Source organism: Phoca vitulina, unplaced genomic scaffold (genome assembly GCF_004348235.1).
Source record: "Phoca vitulina isolate PV1807 unplaced genomic scaffold, GSC_HSeal_1.0 scaffold9, whole genome shotgun sequence".
Taxonomy (NCBI): Eukaryota; Metazoa; Chordata; class Mammalia; order Carnivora; family Phocidae; genus Phoca; species Phoca vitulina.
In genome coordinates, this window is record NW_022589712.1 from 12,350,651 (window position 1) to 12,374,040 (window position 23,390).

At 43.8% G+C, this 23,390-nt stretch overlaps 1 protein-coding gene across 8 annotated transcripts in view; it reads right to left on the reverse strand.

Moving 5' to 3' along the window:
- TIAM2 (TIAM Rac1 associated GEF 2) overlaps positions 1-23,390 on the reverse strand; it is a 226,013-nt gene that overhangs the window by 132,770 nt on the left and 69,853 nt on the right. For 5 of the 8 annotated variants that reach the window (XM_032407593.1, XM_032407595.1, XM_032407592.1 and 2 more), the window contains exon 2: positions 3,978-4,061. The gene's annotated coding sequence lies outside the window, so the exon portion shown is untranslated. The other 3 variants (XM_032407591.1, XM_032407594.1, XM_032407596.1) reach the window with 3 other exon arrangements.

Genomic DNA, 23,390 nt, shown 5'->3' on the forward strand with positions numbered 1-23,390 from the left:
GACTGAAGTGAAATCGTTTAAGCTGAAAGGTTCCTAATCAGTTTAGTTCAGAGAATAATTGAATCTGAGTTTTCTAAGAGACCACAGAGGTCACCCAGCTAGCCCTATCTTGCTTCTAATTTGAGAACCTCCTACAGTATCCTGACAGATGGGCCACTCTCTTTCTACCCAAATACACTGAGTGATGGGAAGTTCACAGCTCCATTAGGGAGCACATTCCATTGTTTAAAAACCAACTGATGGATGAGAACTCCTTCCAGGGACTTTAAACCAGTCATCCTCAAAATTCCACTAATGAAGTCAGTCTTTCTGTCATTACCAACACACACCCTACTTCCTCCCAACCACCATACAAACAACAGAACTCCAATTTCATGGCTCTTCCCCTGCTCTCTCTCTCTTCTGGTTTATCTGCACAATGAAGCCAGAACATCCCTTGTAGAACAGAATAAACAAGCAAAACCAGACTATTTTTCACTGAAAATCAAACGTACAAAGAAGTCCTAAGACTTCAGTCTGTGCCTCAGTGGGCTAAGAGTGCAGTGCTCTTGGTAACCACCCCCAGAGTCAACGAGTTTACAGGCCCTCATCTGTTTGGTGCCACAAGGTCTGGGAAGCTTTAGGGGGTCCAACGGAGAAAACAGAATGGAACCTCGTTCCACAGCCCACACGTGTGTGCAAATTACACACTGCTACCATTTCACCCATCCAGGAGTCCCAACAACTGATCTTGGGGAAGACGAGTGAGTTTGCTGCTGAAAGCAAGGAAATGACCTAAAATAGAAGCAAAAAGGTTGTGTCTGAACACAGAGGGAAAGATTTACTGCCCAGGTTAGAGATCACACACACACCGTCAGGGCTGTTTAAATGCATGAAATGACAGAGGCCAGAGTACTATATTCTTAAGAAACAGAAGCCATTTGTTTGCAAATTAGGCTTATACAAGTATTCTTTAGCACACACCCAAAAAATCTTCTGTTCTATTTTTCTGGAAACATGAAACTCTACAAAAATATCTTTATTTTTCCAGTACTAGTAGAGAAGTAGATAGAACTTTTCCAGTTTTCTCCTAAATCTACTATAAGGAAAACCACCTAAGTAAATGAAACACGGTACCTGACACTCAGTGTTGGGAAGACACGAAGGGTAAATACTGTGGTGGACCCGCCCGCACCTGCCCCATTCACCGGAGCCAGGAGCCACCCAGCCCACTGCCACCTGGGAACGCAGAACCCTACCTTGCCAGATGAACCACATTTTTAAGAATCACTGAACACGCTTTTATATAAAATTTTCACTTTTTAAAGGTAGGCAACTAATTTAAATATCCTTAAAAGACTTCTCAAGGACACATTTTGCAGGCCCAACAAAGCTTATCCACAGCCCAGAAGCAGCCAGAAGCCCACGAGGGTGCACCGTCTGATGGAAATGGTGAAACACAAACAGAAAAATTGTAAATCCTAAAAAAGGTTTATTTAAAAGCAAGCAATCAGCAGTCCCAACTTCCTGACTTTGGAAAGCTAAATCCTGGGTCTCTAGGGACATACATCTCCACACAATCAGTTTGGCCAAGACAACCAGATGCGCACACGGGATTTCAGACAGGGGGCTGCTTCTACATTAGGGGGGTTGTAATGGGCCACACCAGCCACGGCAGCCTCCTTCCTGGGAAGCAGAGAAATCCCTTCTCCGGGAATCTTGATCTGCAGCCCAGCAGCCTCTGGACCCACATCTGTGCAGGGACACCCCCCCCCCCATTTCCCCCCAGCTCCTAGGTTTTGTTCTACTCATTGGTCCTCGCGTCTCATCGCCCCTGCTCCCTGCTCACAGGACTCGCTCTCAAGAGCAGCATCATGCTCCTCACTAAGCTTACTACTTTCTATGCTAAATATTCTATCTCCTTTACCATTACAAATGGGACACTATTTCCAAACACTCCTAACCATGGTCATTGCTGCCCAGATATTAATATCCTTCTTAGATCTAAGGTCTAGAAAGAAAGAAAGAAGGAAACGAAAAATCATGAAGCCCTGTGCCAGGACTGTTACATGTATTTTCATATTTAATTCTCACAGTAATCCTCTTTGATTTGTATTATCAGCACTACTTTGCAGATGGAGAAACTGAGGCTAAGCAAAGCCAAGTAATGTGCTGACGGTCACAAAACAAGCACAACTAGAAAACCCAAACCAAGTCTGTCTGATACCAAAGAAACAACAATATTGTCATACATATAGAAAATGGCATATCTGTGTTTAATCACTATGACAACTAATTAAAATTATTAATAATTATAAGCAAGCCTTTCTTTCTGGTGACTTTGGGGAATGGCCTGTTTTCATCCATGTAACGCAAAAGCAAATGCTCAGTCTTATCTCCACTTTATGAACAGTATCCAAATATATTACTTTTAAACCTAGCAGATACATTTAATATATAAAATTCTGAGTTATATACTAAATAAAATAGCAGAAATTTATATAACACATATACATACTAACATCCTCAACTCCATGAGGAAAATGTCTTATTACCCTCATTTTAGAGGGTAATAAGAAAATGAGGTACCAAAGCTTAAATAACCTGCCCCAGGTCACTGAACCAGGAAATGTCAGACAGTATTCAAACAACTCAGGCAATCTGACTCCAAAAAAAATCTAACTTTTATGCTTTCCAAATAGGTGTGTTTCAGTCATGGTATCCGAACTTCATTAAAGCCTAAATAAAACAGTCACCAAGGCTAATCAGAAATTCCTTTTAAATGTTCTAATGTAGATGATATAACGGTCAACCAACACAAAAGTTACCAATTATCATCAAAATTTCTAACTTTAATAAGTGCTCTCTTTGCAAATAAACCCAAAACATTACAAAACTTCCTCTTTACATGGAAGATCATGTTAAACCTGATAATTCGGTGAGAGAATAATTCACATTTAGAAACAGCTACTAGATAGACAAACTGAATCTCCAAAATCTCCTCTAGTGCCAACTGTTGAACTCATTATATATTCAGTCCAAAAATACCCACTGTGCTCTAGACACTGTTCCGGGCTGTGGAGCTTCGGGAGGACAGACAGACAAGTGTTCGGACCATACAGAATTTCTGCTCCAGGGACAGTAAGGCTGAACAGCAGGCTGATAAATACACAGGGGAGAAAACTATCAGGTAGGACGACAGCACTTTGCAGAGAATTAAAATGGGCGGCCACTTTAGGTTGGGTAGACAGAGATGGGTCTCTCAGAGGCAGCACCCTGAATTGAGATCCAAAGGGCGTGAAGCAGCACTGGAAAGATGGGACAAAGTGCCACCTGGGAAGTGATGCTAGTGTCTGTGAGCCTCTGCATTGCAAGCGTGAACTGCAGACACTGCAAACATTTCCAGGGAATGACTTGCAACCATTCCAAACACTGCTTTGGGAACTCTTCCGCTCTCTGCTTTAGTACTTAAACTGAAACCCCGAGACATCGACTAGTAAAACACCTCCATCCGAAGGAAACAGCCTTAATATAATCGGAACCTTACCTTTCCTCAGGGGCTTCTTAATGTCCAAGTGTCCTGAGCTTACCTGAGCTTACAACCCCAGCTAGAAATGATAGATCTGTTCTTCAGCAGGATGTACTGTTTGGAGCTCGAGCATGTGCTCTATCAGTATTTGGTACATAAAGAGACGGACATGAACGTTTGCCAAGCTGCGACTTCCCCAGCTGAGTTCCCAGAGAGGATGGGTGTACCATATTCCACAGAGAGAGGATCATCCAGCACATCAAATTACAGCGCGTTTATAATAAGCCATTCAGATATGGTGCCCCACTGCCCACAGGAAATTCAACTTCCAGCCCGAACCTGAGGAATCCACTGTGGCTTTCCCCACCCAGGTCCACATACAAAGAGCAGTTAACAGAGTTACATGGGAAACAGACACACAACTGACATACATTAACACCTCTGAGATGCACAAGTGCCTTAAACTTACCCCTAGAGGCAGGGGAATAACACTTAAGTGTTCATTCATTCATCCAGAACGAGCTGGCTGAAGGGGTAATTCAAGCACACAGCCCTGGCAAAAGAAAACAAGAAGGTGATAAGAAACCATTTTTTTTATTACACTTTTGTAATTAAAGCTCAGTTTTTCAACATTGTGCTGTATCTTGGGCTTGATTCAAAAAGGGAGCAACTAAAAAAAAAAAAAAATCAGAAGTTAAAGTGGTTAACTATAAAGGAAATACGAGGGTCCTCCCCACATCCTAAACGGAGAAGCAGATTTACTCTAACCACATAGCCAAGCCATTTTACAGATAGATATATGGAGCGGGGGAAGAAAAGAGGGAGAAAGAACAGACAGAGGAGAAGAAATAGACAAATAGATGGAGGATTAGACAACCAGACAAAGCCTAGTGTGATCAAGCCACAGCGCCAGGGCTGGGAGTAGAGTAGTGAGTAAAAGAGAAGGTCTCTGCTCTCAATGAAATGAACTTCATTCAAGCGGGAGAAAGCAGTCAAAACAACACAAGAAACAAAAATATCCTACAGCAATATGTGCAATGTAGACACCTAAACAGGGATGATGAGATAGTGAGTTTGGACAAGTGGCTACTTTAAATTGGAAGGTCAGGAAATGACTCTCAGAGATGGCCAACAAGGCTGAGATCCCAGTGCTACTTTGAAGGAAATGATCTGCCGGGCAGAGGGACCAGCCAAGACCCTAATAAGAACCAGGGTGGCAGAGGCAGTTATCACAGACTGTGGGGCAGAATCCATATACAAGTGGGTTGAGTCAAAGAACGAGTTGCATTACTTATGAAGCAGGTGGTTTCTGGGTCCTCTCATATTATGGAGAACAATACCTTCTTCCGTTGTTTGATGCGCTGCCCAGTGACATATTAAAATTCGTGGCCCCATTAGTCAGCATACCAGAAAGTACCTCCCTTTTCTTTCATTTTTAAAAATGTTAAACAGATTGCTTTCAGAGACTGAGACTTGTCTTTTTATAAGACATTTCACCTCGGCTATGTACATAAAATACTACTTTATGGTAATAATTGTGTACTGTGGGTTACAGCCTTGATAAAGAATGCAGGCTTCGGAGCCAAAAGATTGGGGTTCAACCCCTCAGCTTCCCCATTACCACCTGAGCGAGCCCAGCCTGATTATTTAAATTGTCTGAGCCTCTGGTTTCTCCAACTATGAAGCAGAAATATTATCTGCTTTGCAGGGTTATTCCAAGTACTTAATGGGATAACACGCATAAAATATTCAATTAACTGGCTGAAACATGAAATGCTCAATCGAAGTGGCAATAAAGTACTTTCATTATAAATAGTTGCTATTGGGAAAGGTGTGGTTATCACAATGATTCATACTACAGAAATACACCTATATAACTTGACACAGAAGAGATAATAATTTTCATTTATATAGATTCACAGACTATTCTATGGGTGGACCTTTAAAAACCAGCCCAAGCTCTCTCTCTTTAGGTGAGAATTTAAAACTAAAAGAGGTACGCTGACTTGCCCAAGGTGATATAATTGGTCCAGAGAAAATTTTTAGAAACATGAAATATTTGGTCAAGAATGCCTGCCTCATTGGGGCACCTGGTTGGCTCAGTCGGTTAAGTGGCTGACTCTTGATTTCAGCTCAGGTCACGATCCAGGGTCCTGGGATGGAGCCCTGCGTCAGGCTCTGTGCTCAGCAGGGAGCCTATTTAAGGATTCTCTCTCCTCTGCCCCACCTCCCCACCCCTTGCTTAAAATAAATTTAAGATTTTAAATAAATATTAGAAAAAATAAAGAATGCCTGCCTCTTATCCTATATAGATATAATTTCCTTTAATTTTTATTTTCTTTTAAGTAATTTCTATGCCCATTGTGGAACTCAAACTCACAACCCTGAGATCAAGAGTTGCACACTCTACCAACAGAGCAAGCCAGGCACCCCAAATTTTTAATTCATTTTGGAATTAACCCAGTATGGACAAGAAAATATTCTTTTAAGAAAATATTTTTAAATGTTAAGAATGGAAAATTGAACAATCAGTGGCTTCTATCTAAATAGATTATACTGACAATTTTTAAAAGCCAAGAATTGTCCTATTTTGCTGATGGCCTAATAGATGGTTATTTACTAATCAAGAAATTATAAAATATAAGATCTGCTGCATTTAAACTTTCCCAACGATAATAACAGATATTGAGTCTCCAGTACTATTACGTGACAGAAGTTTCATACATTAATTCTGAATACCCTGCCATTTCATGAATGGGAGTTTTTTTATTCTCCAGGCCTTTGCACATACCTGCCCTGCTAGGAATGCCTCCTTGGAGAACTAACTCCTAATTGCCCCTCAAGACCCAAGTTAAGCGGCGCCTGGGTGGCTCAGTTGGTTAAGGGTCTGCCTTCAGCTCAGGTGATGATCTCGGGGTCCTGGGATTGAGCCCCATGTCGGGCTCCCTGCTCAGCGGACAGACTGCTTCTCCCTTTCTCTCTCCCTCTGCCTCTCCCCCTGCTTGTGCTCGCTCTCTCTTTCAAATAAATAAAATCTTTAAAAAAAAAAAAAAAAATGACCAAACTTAAGTGTCCCCTCTTCCGTGAAGCCTTCCCCGACCTCGTACCTCCCCCGGCCTCCACCAAGCCATGAGGCTCTATCCCTCCCTCATTGCCCTCACCGCTCGATCAAATTTAGGCAATGGCGTGCCGTGATTTCTTTCTCACTTGTCTGTCTCCTTAAACAGATTCTGATTGCTTTCCAAGTGAAGGGCTCATCCTACCTTTGCTTTCCTGACGTCTAGCAAAGTGTCTTACACCTGGGTGCTTAATAAATGTATGACACAGACTGGTGGATGAACTGATGCCCGTCTAGGCATTGCCATAAAGGTATTGCTTCAGATGTGATTCACATTAAATCGGGAGACTCTGAGTAAAGCAGACTGCCCTCCATGTGGGTGGGCCCCATCCAATCAACTGAAGGCCTAGAGAGCCAAGGCTGAAGCTTCCTGAAGACGCAATTCTGCCTCCAGACTGCAAAAGAGAAACCCTGCCTGAGTGTCCAGCCTTCTACCGTGCAGAATTTAGACTCAAGATGGCAATGTCAACTGCAGCCTGAGTTTCCACGCTGCTGGCTGGACCTATGGATTTGGGACCTGCTAGCCCCCACAATCACATGCAACAATTCCTTAAAATCTCTCCTTGGGGAGGACGGTGGGTAGGTAGGAAGACAGGCAGGCTCCTATTGGTTTTGCTTCTCTGGAGAATCCTGGTTCCTAGAACTACTAATCATTTTGGATTAAAATAATTTTAGGCAGGGTTACAGAATGTTTGAGGCACATTGACTTCAACCTTGTTCGTTTTGCAGACGAAGAACGTGAGGCCCGTGAGGACAAATTAGAGCTGTCACACACACCGTGGGCAAGAATGAGGACCCAAACTCAGATCGCCGAACTCGCTCAGCTATGTTCCCAGAACCGATGACATGGTTTTGTCACTGTGACAAATTAGTGGTTGCCAAGATTTCTTGGATCCCCATGTCTTCTTTGTGGCCTTTTCCACTTCCATATGAATTCCAAGGCCACATGAACAATTAATTTCCATCTGGTAGGATGGACTGCAACCCATTTTCAACAGGTGGATATTTTCTTAGTAGCATAGATGGGTTTGGGGCACCTGGTTGGCTCAGGCAGAGAGCATGTGATTCTTGATCTCGGGGTCATGAGTTCAAGCCCCACGTTGGGTGTAGAGATTACTTAAATAAAAACTTTAAGAAAAAATAGTGTAAATGGGTTTCAGCTACTAACTGATGCCATATTTTAAGGTGAGTTAACAACGGGACAGGTACTGCAATATCCTGTGACTACAGAAGACCTAACGGGGCCCTTTGTGTAGTGAAGTGCATGAGATGCAAGGCATGCTAGGTAACCTACATCTACAGTAAAACTCTAGCAAGTTTACGATTTCAGTTATACAAAGAGTGTGTTGTATCCGTAACAGTATACAGGCACGTGCGGACAGAGACATCAATCAACAGATTGCACTCATGAATGCCAGCCAGTCCTGGGGCCCGGGAGCCGCCTGCCGACTTGTCACCATGACATCAATTTAATCTAACATGAACTGATCTGACATTTTTCTCCCTTGGTATTTGTGATGAAAAGGTGTTCACTTTTACAATGTTTTACAAAGATACTACCCTTTTAGTCTTCCCTGAAAGCTGAATATAATTGGACCTTCAGCCACATCATAGTTAAAGGAAGGCCACACCTAAGAAAGCTACCACATTAATCAAACTACAAGCTTATTGTCAAGCCCTGGGCTAAGTCACAGTGTCCAGTGTTTATAAAACTTTCACTGCTGAGCAACAAGAGTGTGAGAGCCTGCGGCCATCAGTGCAATGACCAGCACTGAAACCGGTGGGGAAGACAAAGATAGTTACTACTCCTTAACCCATGTCCTTAAAATAGGCTCCCCGACCCAACTACCTAAAAAGAATGCATTTCTCACCGAGAAATTTCCACAATTCACACCTTCTTCAAATTAAATCTCCTCTGTAACCACCATCTCTCTGAATTTTAAAAAAAATGTTTTAAAATTTCTGGGTTTACTCTAGTCTTGCTATCAGCTAGGCTGCTTATCAATTCAGCGACTCAATGTTTGTAGTAAAACAAGATACTGAGAAGTATTCCAGGAGCAAGAAATTCAACTCCATTAACCCCTCACAGGAGCCGGGTCTCTGCCATCTGACAGAGCCCCCCCACCAGACCTCCATTCACAGGTGGATTATTATCATCGCAGTCTCTCAGCCCATAGAGACTTCCGAGACATAACGGACAAACCCTCTGTGGCTCTCACTCCCAGGCAGGAGGTAAGACTGCCTTCATGATGGGACGAGCGCACCCGCCTCTCATGCTGAAACTCGCACCTTGTTCCTGCACAGTGCACTCTACTGGAATCAGATGCCGCCCTTAACAGAAAGAGACGGGACAGTCACCCGGTAGACAATAGAATGTTACAGAATCCACCATTCATGACAAAGGGATGACTAATTAAAATGAAAATAGAAGTTTCAGTCTATCCTCCCCAAACGGCAGACTTCTATCCACAGGTAGCATACATTTACTGCTTAGCACGAACCAAGTGCCAGCAAGGTCCTTGTTATTTATAAAATGGCTCATGTGAAACACCGGGCCGGGGGGGGGGGGGGGGCCCCCAAGGGGGGGGGGGGGGGGGGGGGGGGGGGACCCTCAATGAGCAGCTGGAAGCAGGACGGGGCGTATCCATTTGGGCCACTGTATTCCATAGGCTGGTTTCTGTTTAGAATAAGCCTTCCCTAGGATTCCCACAAAGTTCATGTATCCAGGGACAAAATTCAAGGACGCAAAAGTTGACCTGAGTCCCGGATGTGCAGGACATTTACTAAGTTAATTAAGGTCAATTCAGGGAGTATTTGTTGAACGTCTATTATGTTCAAGGCACTAGGCTAAGTGCTGGGAATAGGATGTTGACCGAGAGCCTATAAACAAATAAGCCAGGGTCACAGAACATTGTGGGGACAACAGGGTCCAGAGGGGTAAGGTACTGTGGAAGCACAGAGGAGTGGCCCCAAGCCCAGCCATCAAGACAGACCCAAATTCAATAATAATGCCCACATCACAAAAATTACCTGGACTCACTGTCCCTGATACAGCAGAAGGGATCTTTCTCCACGAGGATTCCATCAATGTTTTAAAACATGTCCACATATTCTTTGACACTGGTCCTACGGAGGAGGGTGGACCAGTCTATGCCCCCTCCCTTGAGTCGGCTTCAACCTATAGGAGCACAGCAGACTTGACACGACAGGATTTCCACAGGCAGGTCAGAAAAGGCCACACATTTCCATCTGGCTTTCTCGGAGTCCTTCACCTGAAGCCCTGAGGGAGCGTACACCTGGCATCATCTTTGGTTTCCTCAATCCCTATGTTTACCTGACACTCATCACCGTATTTTCCAACACAAGCAAAGACACTAAGGATCCTATTCCATCCCGTGCCAGGACAAAAGAAACCGCCCCAGCATTGATGTGTTAAAGCCATCACTGAACTTTGGCTTCCAGACTGAGGATGACCCTCCTCCAGTTGACTGACAGAACTCCAGGAATGGTGGGGAGGACCTTCTTTAGTACATTATGGCGGTACAAGAATCCTTAGCACTTCCAAAACCACGGCATCTATGCACCACACTCACACGTGAAGCGTTCGGGGAGGCTTGCACCCACTTTAAAACACAGTGCTAGGCCCACAGAAAACAGACAGGAGCCAGGCAATCTCCTCATACGTAAGACACTTAAAACTGTGTGTGGCCAGGAGACCACCTGGAGGATCATGGCAGGAAACACCTGCTTTCCCCCTCTTCTCCCCTGGGAGACAACTGTCCTGCCCATTTCTACCCTTTCTTCTAGCCCCGTCAACACTCAGAACCATCCCATCACCATACCTAGCATCCATTTAAAGAGAGGAGAGAGGGGCACCTGGGTGGCACAGTCGGTTAAGCATCCAATTCTTGGTTTCGTCTCAGGTCATGATCTCAGGGTCGTGGGATCAAGTCCCGTGTCGGGCCCCACACTCAGCTTGGAGTCCGCTTGCATTTCTCTCTCCCTCTTCCTTTACCCCTCCCCCCTGCACTCTCTCTCTCTCACTGAAATAAACAAACAAACAAACAAACAAATAAATAAATAAAATTTTCCGAAAGGAAGATTCATGGGATTCCTGGCTGGCTCAGTCAGAAGAGCGTGTGACTCTCGATACTGGGGTCATGAGTTCGAGCCCCACATTGAGTGCAGAGATCACTTAAATAAAAAACTTTAATTAAAAAAAAAGGAAGATTCATAAACAAACATAACAGGATGCTTGGGGGGGCAGGAATTGTTAAAAATGAAGCAGTACCTCCCACAGTTAACTGTCTTCTTAGATGTCTCTCCATCTATCATATTCTTGCACCTGTTTAGTTTGACCAACACAAGCTCTAAGCATAACAAGGCTCTCTCTCTAAGCACAACAGGCAAAACACCCCACATGAACAGCTAAAGAAACTACTGAAGGAAATTCTATCCATTTATTCTTTACACAGACAGCTTACATTGGTGCAATATTATCATTTCCTCTACCCCCCATCCTTAGAGTGAGGGGAGTCTTCCTTTTCATTCAGTAACTGAAGAAGCATAGGGATAAAAGAATAAATGCAATCAAATGAGGTACCATCGAAAAACTTAAATTAGCAAATTAGCACCATACGATAGCCTCTAAAAATGGCAAGCGACAGCACACAAGGAGAAGGTATCCTACCTACAATATGGATTCAAGTGCTCCTTCAGCAAAAGGGGGGAAAACTGAAAGGGCCTACTGACCTTAAAGCAGGAAACATTTGTACATCCCTTCAAAGGGCAGGCATCTGAAATGCACCTATAAAACTAATTCATCAACCACTTTTGTATCAAGAAGTATGTTCAAATCAGTTCCAGATCCTGAGCCATCCACAGGGAACCTCTCATTAAACACCCTTCACTGAATACCTGTGGAATGAATGGCCCCGGGAAGCCGAAAAGGTCCAGAGCAAGGCTGACGGCATGCCTCCCACGCTGTGCGAGTGGACCACAGGAAATAATGAATCGGGGTCACCTACCTTTGCTATAGAGCTTGAATGAGCCAGAACTTTACCTCATTCCAAGCCTAGACATAACTGCTGAAAAGGGGCGTATTATACAAAAGATATTTGTGGGGTTTTTTCCAGAAGATTTGTTTATATAGGCAGTGTAACCAATGATCCCTTTCACAGTGCCTTGCAAGTAAATAACTGTTGAATGACTATATGGGGGAGAATGAGGGAAGGAAGGAAGAAAGGAAGGAATGATCAAATAGTGATGCAAATGATTTCAACCTTCCGTGGCAGGTGATTCAAGCAAGAACCCTTGGATTTCAGTAAACCCTGGAAAGATTTGTTCCCATGTGCTCTAACACTCTACACTGCCACACGGGCTACTGCAGGTGACTAAAATATTTCATCCTCCTAAACTTTCTGGAGCTGCCACACTTTTCCTCCCTAGAGACAGAGCACAAACTAATACCTCAATGGACAAAAAAGTATTTTCAGACTGGCCCCCTCCCTGTAGACCTCCAGGAAACAATGATTTCAAAGTCATGAACTTAACTGAGAAAGTTCATGCTATAGAACCCACCAGAAAAAGCATCAAATTCTCCCCAAGCAAGGTTCATTTTGACTGCTTTAACTGTTACCCTGGTGACATCTCACAGGTTCATCCCAAGGCTGGGGGATGTTGGTCAGGGCGTGAAACATTATTTCAGATGCTATTTTTATAGCAACATAATTCACAGCACTTGATGTCACTGTAACTTAAAGGAAACATACTTGACACTTGAAGAGACCACGTTGTTTTTACCTAACATTTCTGCTCAAAGTGAAATATTTAGGAAAGAGGACACTTGTGCCTATACATCCTTGCCCGCAAAGTGTATTCTTTTACTTCTGAAAATAAAGAATTGGTGACGTTTGTAGTAAATTCTCCTTTAAACACCCTTCACAGATGTTCTAATGTCCTCCCACTGATGAACAATACAAGCGAGATAAAAAGTAGCCGCTCACAGAGAAGGGCCCTGTGGCTCCCGTGTCAGCGGTATGGAAATCAGAGATAAGGTTTTGAACAATGCTAACCAATACGAAACTGATAGCCATAGTACAGATAATGATGTCTTTCTGGAAGGTGAAAGAAACACTTGCCAGAACACTGTTTTGGCTTTTGATTCAATTAATTTTACAGAAAGCAGCCCATGTTGGCATTCCGGTGATCACGCGGCTATCGCTGCTTCACTTCATGACCCAAGGAGCAAACCGACATCGGGAACTTTTTAAACAAAGCAAATCCTAGGACCCATAAAAATTCAACCTACAGCTTGACACTAGGTACACCCGAACCTTCAGGTGGATTAACCGTAGGTGACGAGTAGCCCATTTTACACTGAGTAACATTTAAGTCCCTGTTAACAGCAAGGTGCTATGCTGGGCACTGTGAACACATGATGTAAGAATGAATCAGGCACAGCACCACTTATCGAAGGGCCTAGGGCTAGTAGGGGAGGAAAGACAGCAAAGACGTTATAAATTATATAAAGAGGCAAGGCAAATCAGCCATCGGGGTGAGAGCAAGCTGGTGCTGTGAAAAAGAATGCCAGAAACTTCCCCTGGTTTAAAAAAAAAAAAAATGCATTGAATCTATCCAAAACAGACATCTTCAACAGCAATGCCACTAAGATTATCAATCGAAACTAGAGGAGAATGTAGTTTGGATCCAGCTTAAAAAGAGAAGAAAACAAAACATACTTACAAGAAAACCTCAATCTCTAGAATGAAACAAACTACATAATTTTTTAAAGGGTTTGAAGGAGGGACACCTGGGTGGCTCAGTTGGTTAAGCATCTGCCTTTGGCTGAGGTCAGGATCCTGGGATCCTGGGAACAAACCCCCTGTCGGGCTCCTTGCTTAACAGGGGAGCCTGATTCTCTTTCTCCCCCTTGCTCATGCTCGCTCTCTCTCTCAAATAAATAAGTAAATAAAATCTCTTAAAAAATAAATAAATAAACAAAGGGTCTGGAGGATGCAGGGAATCCATTTCCAGAGATGAAGGCAGATCCTACATCCGTATACAAGAGCAGGCTGGGATCCAGAAAGATGGTCCAGGGTGACAGCCTCTGGAGCATACAGAACGCCAGGCAGCAATGGGCTGGGAGTTCAGACCAGGACAAGATTAACGCCAGGCTCAGGGCAGAGCAGGGCGGCCTTGCTGGTGGACCCGGCCTTGACGTGAGGAAGCAGGGAGGCCATGCATTCTTATAAGGAGAGGGGGACAGCACAGACAAAGGACAGAGAGACAAGGACCTGAGGCCCAGAGGACATGGACAAGCATGGAGTGTGATGCTGCACCAGGTGAAGTGAGTGCAGACGGGGAAGCAGATCAGGACGGCCCACGACAGACACCCCCGGAGTCTGAGCTGTCACTTGGGCTGTAGTCATTAGAAGACAACTTTGAGAGAAGTCACGTGCCAGCATCGGTGGGCCCCTCCTGCCGACACCAGACCAGCACCATCCATCTGTACTGAAGGACCATTAATTGAAAGGAGTTCGTAACGATGCAAATAAACTGGAAATCCCAGAGTGTGCTTGCAAAAGAGAAAAGAGCTCAGTCTTAAGAATGCTGGAGTGTACGGTGAGACGTTAGGGACAAAGTCGGGACCTGCCCCTTAGTCATTCACCCACGTCTCTAAACCTCATTTCCCTCCACGCAAAATAGAAAGGATCACATCCACCTTCCAGACTGTTGTGAAAACAAAATGAGAAAAAAAAAATCTTTAAATTACCTGCCATAGGGCCTGGTCCAAGTTAATAAAGGTTAGACAATAAATGTTCGTTCTCTCTTCTTGTCCTGGTTTCTGTAAAGCAGAAATAAATGCAGGCTTTCTTCCACAGTGAGCAGTCCTAATAAAAACTCTGACTTATTTTTAACTAGCACAAGGCTAGCAAGATGACTCAGTAATGCCAAGGTTAGCCTCCGTTACTAACAAATACTGTAAAACATTTTTTAAAAAATATTTCTTTAGGAACTGAGTAGGTAGGTAAATTATAAGTTAAAAGGAAAATGTAAATTGAGAAACCCGCACAGTCAGATTCAGAAACTGTTGTGTTTCCGTATCTATCACAATGTTCTAGAACTATTTTCATAATATTCTAAAATAATAATTAATTAGGTCATTGAAGCCTTCTCTAATGACAGAAAAGCATGGGAGCCTTCTGAAGGGTCAGGCTATCTACCACAGGGCTATATCTGAGTTTAGTGTAAGGCTAAGCCTATACGATTGTTGTGGGATTTTTTAAAAAAATTTTAATGTAATGCTACATCCAACTTGGGGCTCAAACCCATGACCCTGAGATCGAGAGTCGCACTGTCTACCAAATGAGCCAGCCAGGAGCCCCAGGATTGTTGTTCTTTAAAAATAAATTATCTGCCAACTAAGAAAGATACGCAGCATGCTTAAGGAGTTTACAGAATAAGCAGCTTCCTGTTCTTCAAGCCCAATTTACTATGGGAATTGTTGAGAAATCAGCAAATGTTATGGCAAATGTATTAAACGTGAACTCTGTGTATGCAAAATTAAAAGAACTGGGGGGAATTTTAAATACTCGGTAGCTGGATGTAACTGAAGGTGTTGCTATGTTACGTGTTCGGGAGTTTGCTCTCCCCATGGCTGTCCATTCAGCATCCAATCTCCACCCTCTCTCGGGACCAAATCAGAGTCCACACCAACTAGCATCAAATTACTTACTACATCTAACCTCCTTGTGCCTCCCTAAACAACTATAACCACAGAATTTCCCTAGATTGAAAGTATTTCAGACCTTTAATTGTAATTACTTCAGCATGGAATTTGCAACATATTTCCCAAGGGTATTTTAATAGGTATTTCATAAGGATGAAAAATTAAATCTTCAATTGGAAAGTGGCTGCAAATGGAGAGGAGGTAGGAAAGGACAGTAGCATATGCATTTCATGGCCCATGAATGAATGCTCCACCTCCTTCAGCCTCTTCAACTACTGCAGGAACTTGACACCCCAAGCCTCACACCCCAAATCAATTACTATTAATAACAGCTGCACCCCACTATCCTTGCCCAGAGCGGCACCTGCACCCCACCATCCTCGCCCAGAGCTGCTCTGAGACCCAATTCTCTCTCACCACTCTACCAGCCTCCCCTCCATCCTCAAATTCCCCTAGGCCCTTGTGAGATGAACACTGATGGCCCCATCCCCAGCTCTATGGACAACTGAGAATCTAATACTATTTTAAGTAAGTACTGGGATTTGTTCTCAAGACAGAAAGTACATCAATCATAGTTTAGGAACTAATAGCATCTTCATTCCTTAGGAAGAACTTAATAAACATATAAGAGAAAGGCTTATTGAGAATAATTTAAAAAGCTATTGTCCTCAAAAAAACCACTGTTTTCAAAAGAAATAATGTTAAATAAACTTATCATTGTGTTCAATTTATTAGGGAAGATTAATATGCTTAAACCTTATCCAGATATTTTCAAGTCACAGTACACTCTTTTACAAAAGACTAACGTTCCAAGTAAGTCACCTCTGATACAGAAAGGAACTCATGACTACATCTGTTGTTACTAATTATCTTTTGGTTGGAACCCCTGTACCCAGAGCAGCAAATGAACAATAATATCCCCTATGGGTCAAGCATGGATTAATATGACTTGTGTACGACCTGGGACCACAAAAACACCATCAGTATGGTATTATACTTGCTGTGGGTCTTCCTGTGGATCACAAATGCAGCATCTTGGTCCTAGGGATGATCTACTATGACACTAAGGCTCTGGGAAAAGCACCTTCAGGTCTCTCTCCATCCAGACTCACACTCCCAGTGTGAATTTTCCACCTCCCAGACTCAAAGGGATTTTGTGGGGATTACTGATGTCTGAAAGACCTTTCATCTTTGGGGATGAAAGGAGCTAATGAGTATTTGTTGGGAAGCACTCCCACTCTGCCCTATGGGAAGGCTCGGAATTCTCTTCTGAGGGTGTCTGCTGCAGGTAGGAAAATGTTACGTTTGAAGTGGGAACTATGACAGACTTTTAATTATGGGGCGGTGGGGTAGCTAGCTGCTACACAGAGACAGGAGCCCTTCAATTCTAATTTTTCCTCGGCCGCAGCGGTGGGTGTGACCTCGAGCCTCACCCTCTGGCTCTGTAAATCCAGGTTAAGCACACAGAGCCCCCTCTGAGAAGCAGGGCTTCTAATCAGAGGAAATCAAAGTAGAAACATCTGTACATATTGCAATTCTATAGAGTCCGACTTGGCTATAGTCTCAGGCCCTTCTTTAACACTACTTAGTCAATAAGAAACAGGAAAAGAGCCATGGACAACTAAAAATGGACAATAATGCAATCTCCTACAGGGTTTTTATCAAGTCCTGTGATGTTTCAACTTGAACAGCAAACTTTAAGCATGATAAAAACCAACTTACAAGTGGCATCTAAAAGAAAACCGATTTAGGTCCTAATAAGAAATATGGAGTTTAATTCTAACCGTTGACTATCGTTTCTCTAGGAACACTTTTCATTTGTCACAAAATCTAAGAAATGCTCCCTGCACAACTTCTTGCATACCTGTTCTCTACCGGGTTCCTCCACTTCCCCGCCCCCCCCCCACCACCACTTCCCGCCTCCCTCCCAAGCTCCCCCACACCTCTACCCATCTCCACCGTGTTGCTCAGCCTGAGCTTGGTCTGCATCTGTCCACCTTCAACATCCTCCCTTCTGGGTGGCTTTGTGGCTTTCACCACTGCTCACGACAGCCCAGGCTCCATCCCTGGCTTCCATGGCTCTTCCAGACCTCCTGGCTGTGCCCCCTCAAAATCAAGAAGACCCAAACTAAAGTTATTATTTCCAACCCTACCTTGCCCCCAAATAACCCCGTTCTGGGTACCCAAACCAGGATACTGGCCACCTCTCTGGCCACTGTCACAAGACAGAAGGCTGTCAGTTACCCTAGGCAGGCGGCTGGCTGCCTCATCAAGTTAGATGCCAGTAAATCCTCAGGCTCCTCCTTCCTCACTATCTTCTTCACATGGGCCTCCCTGTCCTTCGGCAGCCTGCAGGAGCTGACCCCAGCCCTGCCTCTACTGCTTCCTGCTGCCTGTTTCTAGTCCTTTCTCCGTCCACACATCTCCCCTCCATACAGCAGCCAGAGGAAAATTCTAAGGCACAAGTCTGATCCTGTTACCTTCCGGTTTGAAGCCTTTCAATATGATTACAAGTCCCAGACTGCTTTTCGTGGCAAAGGAAACTCCACTGGCCCTCCCAGCTCCTGTCCTACGGGCCCCCGATGCAGCTCCCTGCAGCCCATAGCATACCATGTACCCCAGTGCCTCCACGCCTTCCCTCCCTGCTAAACTGCCCCCCTCCGCTTCAATGGCAAATGTCTCTTCACTCCCAAGACCACTTCACATGGCTCTTCTGAGACAGCGTCCCTAACATCATATATGAGGGATAAACAATCTTTACTTTCAGATATATCACTGCTCTGGGGTCAAATCTCTATCAGAGCACTCACCACACTTTGCAGAAACTCTTTGCCCATCTGCTTCACTAGGGCACAAACTCTGTTCAAGGAGACTTTCTTCAGCATTCCTAACATGGGGCATGGAAAAGTCTGCATGAGCAATAACTGTTCAATGAGTGAATGACGTAATAAACAAATCCATGTTCTGGAATACAGCAGTTTAATCTAATAAACCCATTCTAAAATGCTCCATCCACTTTTTTCCTATCATCTGGAAAACCAAAGTGACTTCTGGTCCAAGAGTCTCCACATTTTGATGAAGATCACAGAGAGACATGCCCCAAAGTTGTCTGGGAAGCCAAAGTGCACCTATTCATGTCTATAATGCGCAAACACACTTTTAAAAAAAAATATTGCTTATGTATTCAAAGCCCAAGCTGAACCAGAGGCTTAGCAGTAAAGACACACTTAAATAAAGGCACTTTCTTGGGAACTGAGTCCAATCTCTCCTCAGGGCATCATCATCCCAACATAAATTTTCCTTTAAAAGACTAAGACAATTAATTTACCTCATGTCTTTAAGCCCTTTTGCCCTTGGTTATTTATCATTTCCCAGTTTAACTCATCATAAAGAAATTCCTGAAGAACAGCCTTAAAGACAGGAAGGATATGCTTACCAGAAACCTTTCTTAATGAATACAAACCATACAGTATAGGTTTTTTGTTTTGTTTTTTTGAACAGCCAAAGTAAACCAAATTTCAACTTTAAAAAGAAGGAGCTGTCCAGATAGCACAGTGCAGTTGATACGTAGGATGATACAATTCATGGCACAGGTGAAAAAAGGAAAGACAATCTATTTCTTCAATATCCCATTATTTCCATTGCCTTTAGTTATGTAATGGTGGGAAGCTACATCATGACTCAAAACTGTGGACACAGCAAATCATCTGAACTTGTTTTTATTTTTCTTACATATTTCATATATATATATATATATATATATATACATATATAATACACATATCTATCTTATATATTTGAGCTGCGATACACGAGTACTACCATGCAGGGTCTCTCTTCTATGCTGAAAATACTGTGTACAACCACATCGGCCATCAACTTCTTCCACACTTTGACAATGTAATTCCTTGTGTGCATCTATTTCTTATTTTCTTTTGGTGTCTAACTTCAAACAGGCACAGAGGACTATACTTCACCAAGACCATCTGCAAATCCATGCTGCTCTCATACAGACTGACAGGTTTCCTCAAAGGGGTGGCTATCTGCTTCCAGTTGACTGGAGCGCTAGTCATTCTCAGATTCTCTTGAACCGAACAATGGAATATCAGCTGACATGTTTACTAACAGCTCCCAGTGGCTATAAAGGATTATATAAGTCACCAGGCAGGTTCTCCTCACTCACAGAACCAGAATAGAGGAGCTGATAGTTTGAAGTCAAGAGAGAGAGAAAGTGCTCTCTGAGGGAAGGGCAGTCCCGAACATAAGTCTGCCTCTGCCCCAGTCTTAGTCAGGGCTGCAGTGATTGCACGCTTAATGTGTGTAAAGCACCCAGCACGGACCTCTCTCCTCCAAGCTCCAGGTTGCCTACCTACCACTTCCACCTGGGGTTTCAGGGCAATGGAAAGCCACCCCCCTCCCCGACCCACCCCGCAGCCTACCTCCAAGGCCTGCTGATTGCTCCTCCTCGGTATCTGCCCAGTGCGTCTGGCTCTCTCCATCTCCTCTCCTGCCACCCCGCCACACCATCGCTCTCCTAGGTTAACGCAACAGCATCCCAACTGGCTTCCCCGAATCCCCTTGTAAAACCCCTTTGGGGTCTCCCCAGCACTCTTGGACGAAGACTAAGATCTTAAGAGGACAAAGTCTTGCATGGTCAACTCTTACCTGCCTCTCTGGCCTCACCTTCTGCACTCTCCTCCTCCCTCCTCATGCTACAGCCTTCTCTCCTGCCACAGGACCTTTGCACACACTACGCCTTTGCTTGACTTGAAAGAATCTTCTCTCCTCCTGCCCCCACTCCAGCCTAATTATTACCTGTCCTGATCCTCAAAGCTAAGTCAGGTCCACTTCTCATAGAAACAGGTGCCTCTTCCTTCAAAGAACTTTTCAAGGTGGAGATAGCGTATTTTTACCATGTGACTCATCAACGTATGTCTCTTCTACTTCACTCTAAACTCGAAGGATGGTAAGGAACAAATTTTACCACTATCTTGGTTTGGGTGTTCCTGAAACGGAGCCTGAGATGAGGACATGGGTACAAACAGTTCATGTGGGAAGTCATCCGAGGAGGAAGGAAAGAGAGAGAACAAGGAGAGCGAAACAGGGAAGAAGGGAAAGCCAGTCCAAGCGCATGTCACCAATACTGTGCACAACAGGGCATCAATTCCGGCAGTATCTCCTGGGAGCCACGCAAATGCCACCCGGAAATGTCCCTGGGGGAAGAAGGCAAAAGCATGTGTCCACTGGCTTCTGTCCCCTCCCAGTTTCAGGCTGTGCCCAGGGGTGTTAACTCTCCCATCTCGATCTGTGTGCACACCACGCGGACTCCCACAGCACCAGAACCAGGGCAGAAAGCAGGTACAAGGCTGTCACCACCGAGTGCATCTGAAACCACACGGACACTCCCTCAAAGATGTGTCTGAAAATGGAAGCGGGTCATGACGATGTGGCTCAGACTCTGGGTATCTGCTACACTAAGGGTCCCGCGCCCAGAAGAGAGGTGATACACCACAGAACCTCAGAAATGGTAGCAGTAGCAGCGGTTTTCAATATCATTATCTTTTTTCACATAAATATAATTTCTCTCCAATAACACTGGTAGAGTATTTTTTTAAAAAATTGGGAAAAGAAAGTTAATTCCAGGGGTACCTGGCTGGCTCAGTCAGAAGAGCATGCAACTCTTGATCTCATGGTTGTGAGTCTGAGCCACAAGCTGGACATAGAGACTACTAAAAAAAAAAAAATAATAAAGTTAATTCCACTATGATGTCCTGGAAAGGTCTCTCCACAAATGGGCAGTCAGAATTGCGGGAGAGTGGTTCCTATAACAAAAAGAGTGTAAACGTTTATACTGTTACAATGAGAAGAATAACTATGTTATTCATAATATATGTAGCTATATTTAATATCTTGAGCATGGGTCCCTAAGCACCATTTTTGCCTCCAGAACATCAATAAAGATACTTGTTGACACTGGAAGCAAATATTACATTCACATCCAAAATAACTGGGGACCGTGAGGTGAAAATTACCTCAAGACATTACCTAAGTGATACAGAGTATATGTATAGCCCTCTTCCTAATCCTAAAGTATCTATAAATTCCATAAGATTATGGACAACTATCAGAAACTAACAAAGTGTTGCAAAATGGGGCACTTACATACAAAGCTCAGTTCTGTCAAATCCCTTCAATTTAAGGTCTTCACCTGTGTAAGATTCATGAATTAAACAAAGATTCGGGGAATGTTTATTGTGCATAAGGACACCACTAAGGTTACGTGGAGAAAAATGGAAAACAGATTCAGTTCCAGTCATCAAACTATGATCTAGTACAATGAAGATGGACCTAGATACAAATAAACATGGCAGAGTGGAAAAAAAGCAGAATGTTATTTAAAACCCAAATGAACTGCCACCACTTCTGTCTCCTCAAGAGAAAGCGTAATTCATATCTGTGGAAAGAGAGTGCTATATTTCCCCTTTTCTTTTTTTTTTCTTTAAAAAAAAAAAAGATTTTATTTATTTATTTGAGAGAGTGATCGAGAGAGACTAATGATGGAAGGAGAAAGGAAAGACAGAAATGTCAAAGCCTCTTCCACCTTTCCCATAAATGTTAAAGGTGGACAGAGTCCTATGCCTTGAGCAGTTGTTAGTGGAGGGGGGTTGCTCCAGAAATGGAGAAAGTCAGGAAATCCCTGCCAAGTCTCTTCTTTCTTCCCGTCAAGTCTTAATGAAGAGAGAGGTCAAGCTACATGGCAAGAGATGGGAAATTTCAGGTGCCCATGGCAGTGAAATCCCAGCAGTGGGATGGCCAGAGGTCTTTCAGAACTGAGGGGTGCAACCTCCAATATCAGGATGTGACCCTGCTGCGTGTAAACTCTGTGCCGAGTCTCGAGCCAGCTCCCCACAACCCGACTGGGTCTCCAGGGTCCTGCGAACTGGGCTCTACACTGCTGAAACAGCACTGGAAGAGATTTGCAGGGCCTTTCTGATAACCCCGCACATCCAGCAGGTGGGGAAGACCATAAATAGAAATACTTGTAAAGAACTAATCAAAAAATCTTTATATCAATGGAACAGACATCAGGAAGGTATCAAAAAAGAATTTCACCAAATATCTTTCAGTTTACTGTTAAAAGCTGGGCTTGCTTCCCATTTCTGAAATCAAAGCCTATTACAAAGGAATAAAAACTTAAAAAAAAAAAAAAAAAGCCAGGCCATACAATAAGACACACCAGAAATATGTTGCAGAAGTGCCCTGGAACACTGAGGCCCCTCCACTGCAAGCTTCCCTGGTTGAACCCTCAGAACGTCTGTGTGGGCACACACCGCCTCCTCCTCCGGGAAGCAGCCCTTGCAGGCCACGCCCAGAACCACGCAAGACTGATTTCTGCCCATTCTCTAAGCCTTCACGGTCTCACAGGTGATGTGATGTAAACAATAAACAACAAATATGAAACGTGATGTAAATAAAATAAGAATCTGACAGAGAGGCTCAGCTTAGAATCTGCGAGGTGTCTTCACGGGGAGGCTGAAAGTGGCCTGCAGGAGGCCGGAAAGAGGGAAGGCGAGAGTGACAGTGCAGTGGGGGTGCGCAGGACCACTCCGCATGGCCCATTACTCAGGCGTGGCTACACAGCGCAGCCCGGCTTTCCAAAGTCAAATGCTACCGTACTGCAAGGTCAGGCCTTGCAGTACGCATCAAATACCTTGCCTCCAGATTACCTAGACTGGGTCGGCCTGCAACCAGGGATAGTTATTAACACAGATTAGCAGCATGACTGGCTGCCAAACGGGCTTGAGGGGCTGTACCTGGCCAGAGTTGGAACCAGTTAGTTTGCCAAGAAAGGCACCATTCCTCCTTTGTACTATATGTCATTATTTTCCTTCAAATATAAATTCACACTTGAAAACATAAAAAGTTCTGCTTTTGTAATAAAAATTTTAAATAAAAATTTAAAAATTTAAATTAAATTTTAATTTAAAAATAAGAAGGTCATTGGGACGCCTGAGTGGTTCAGTCGGTTAAGG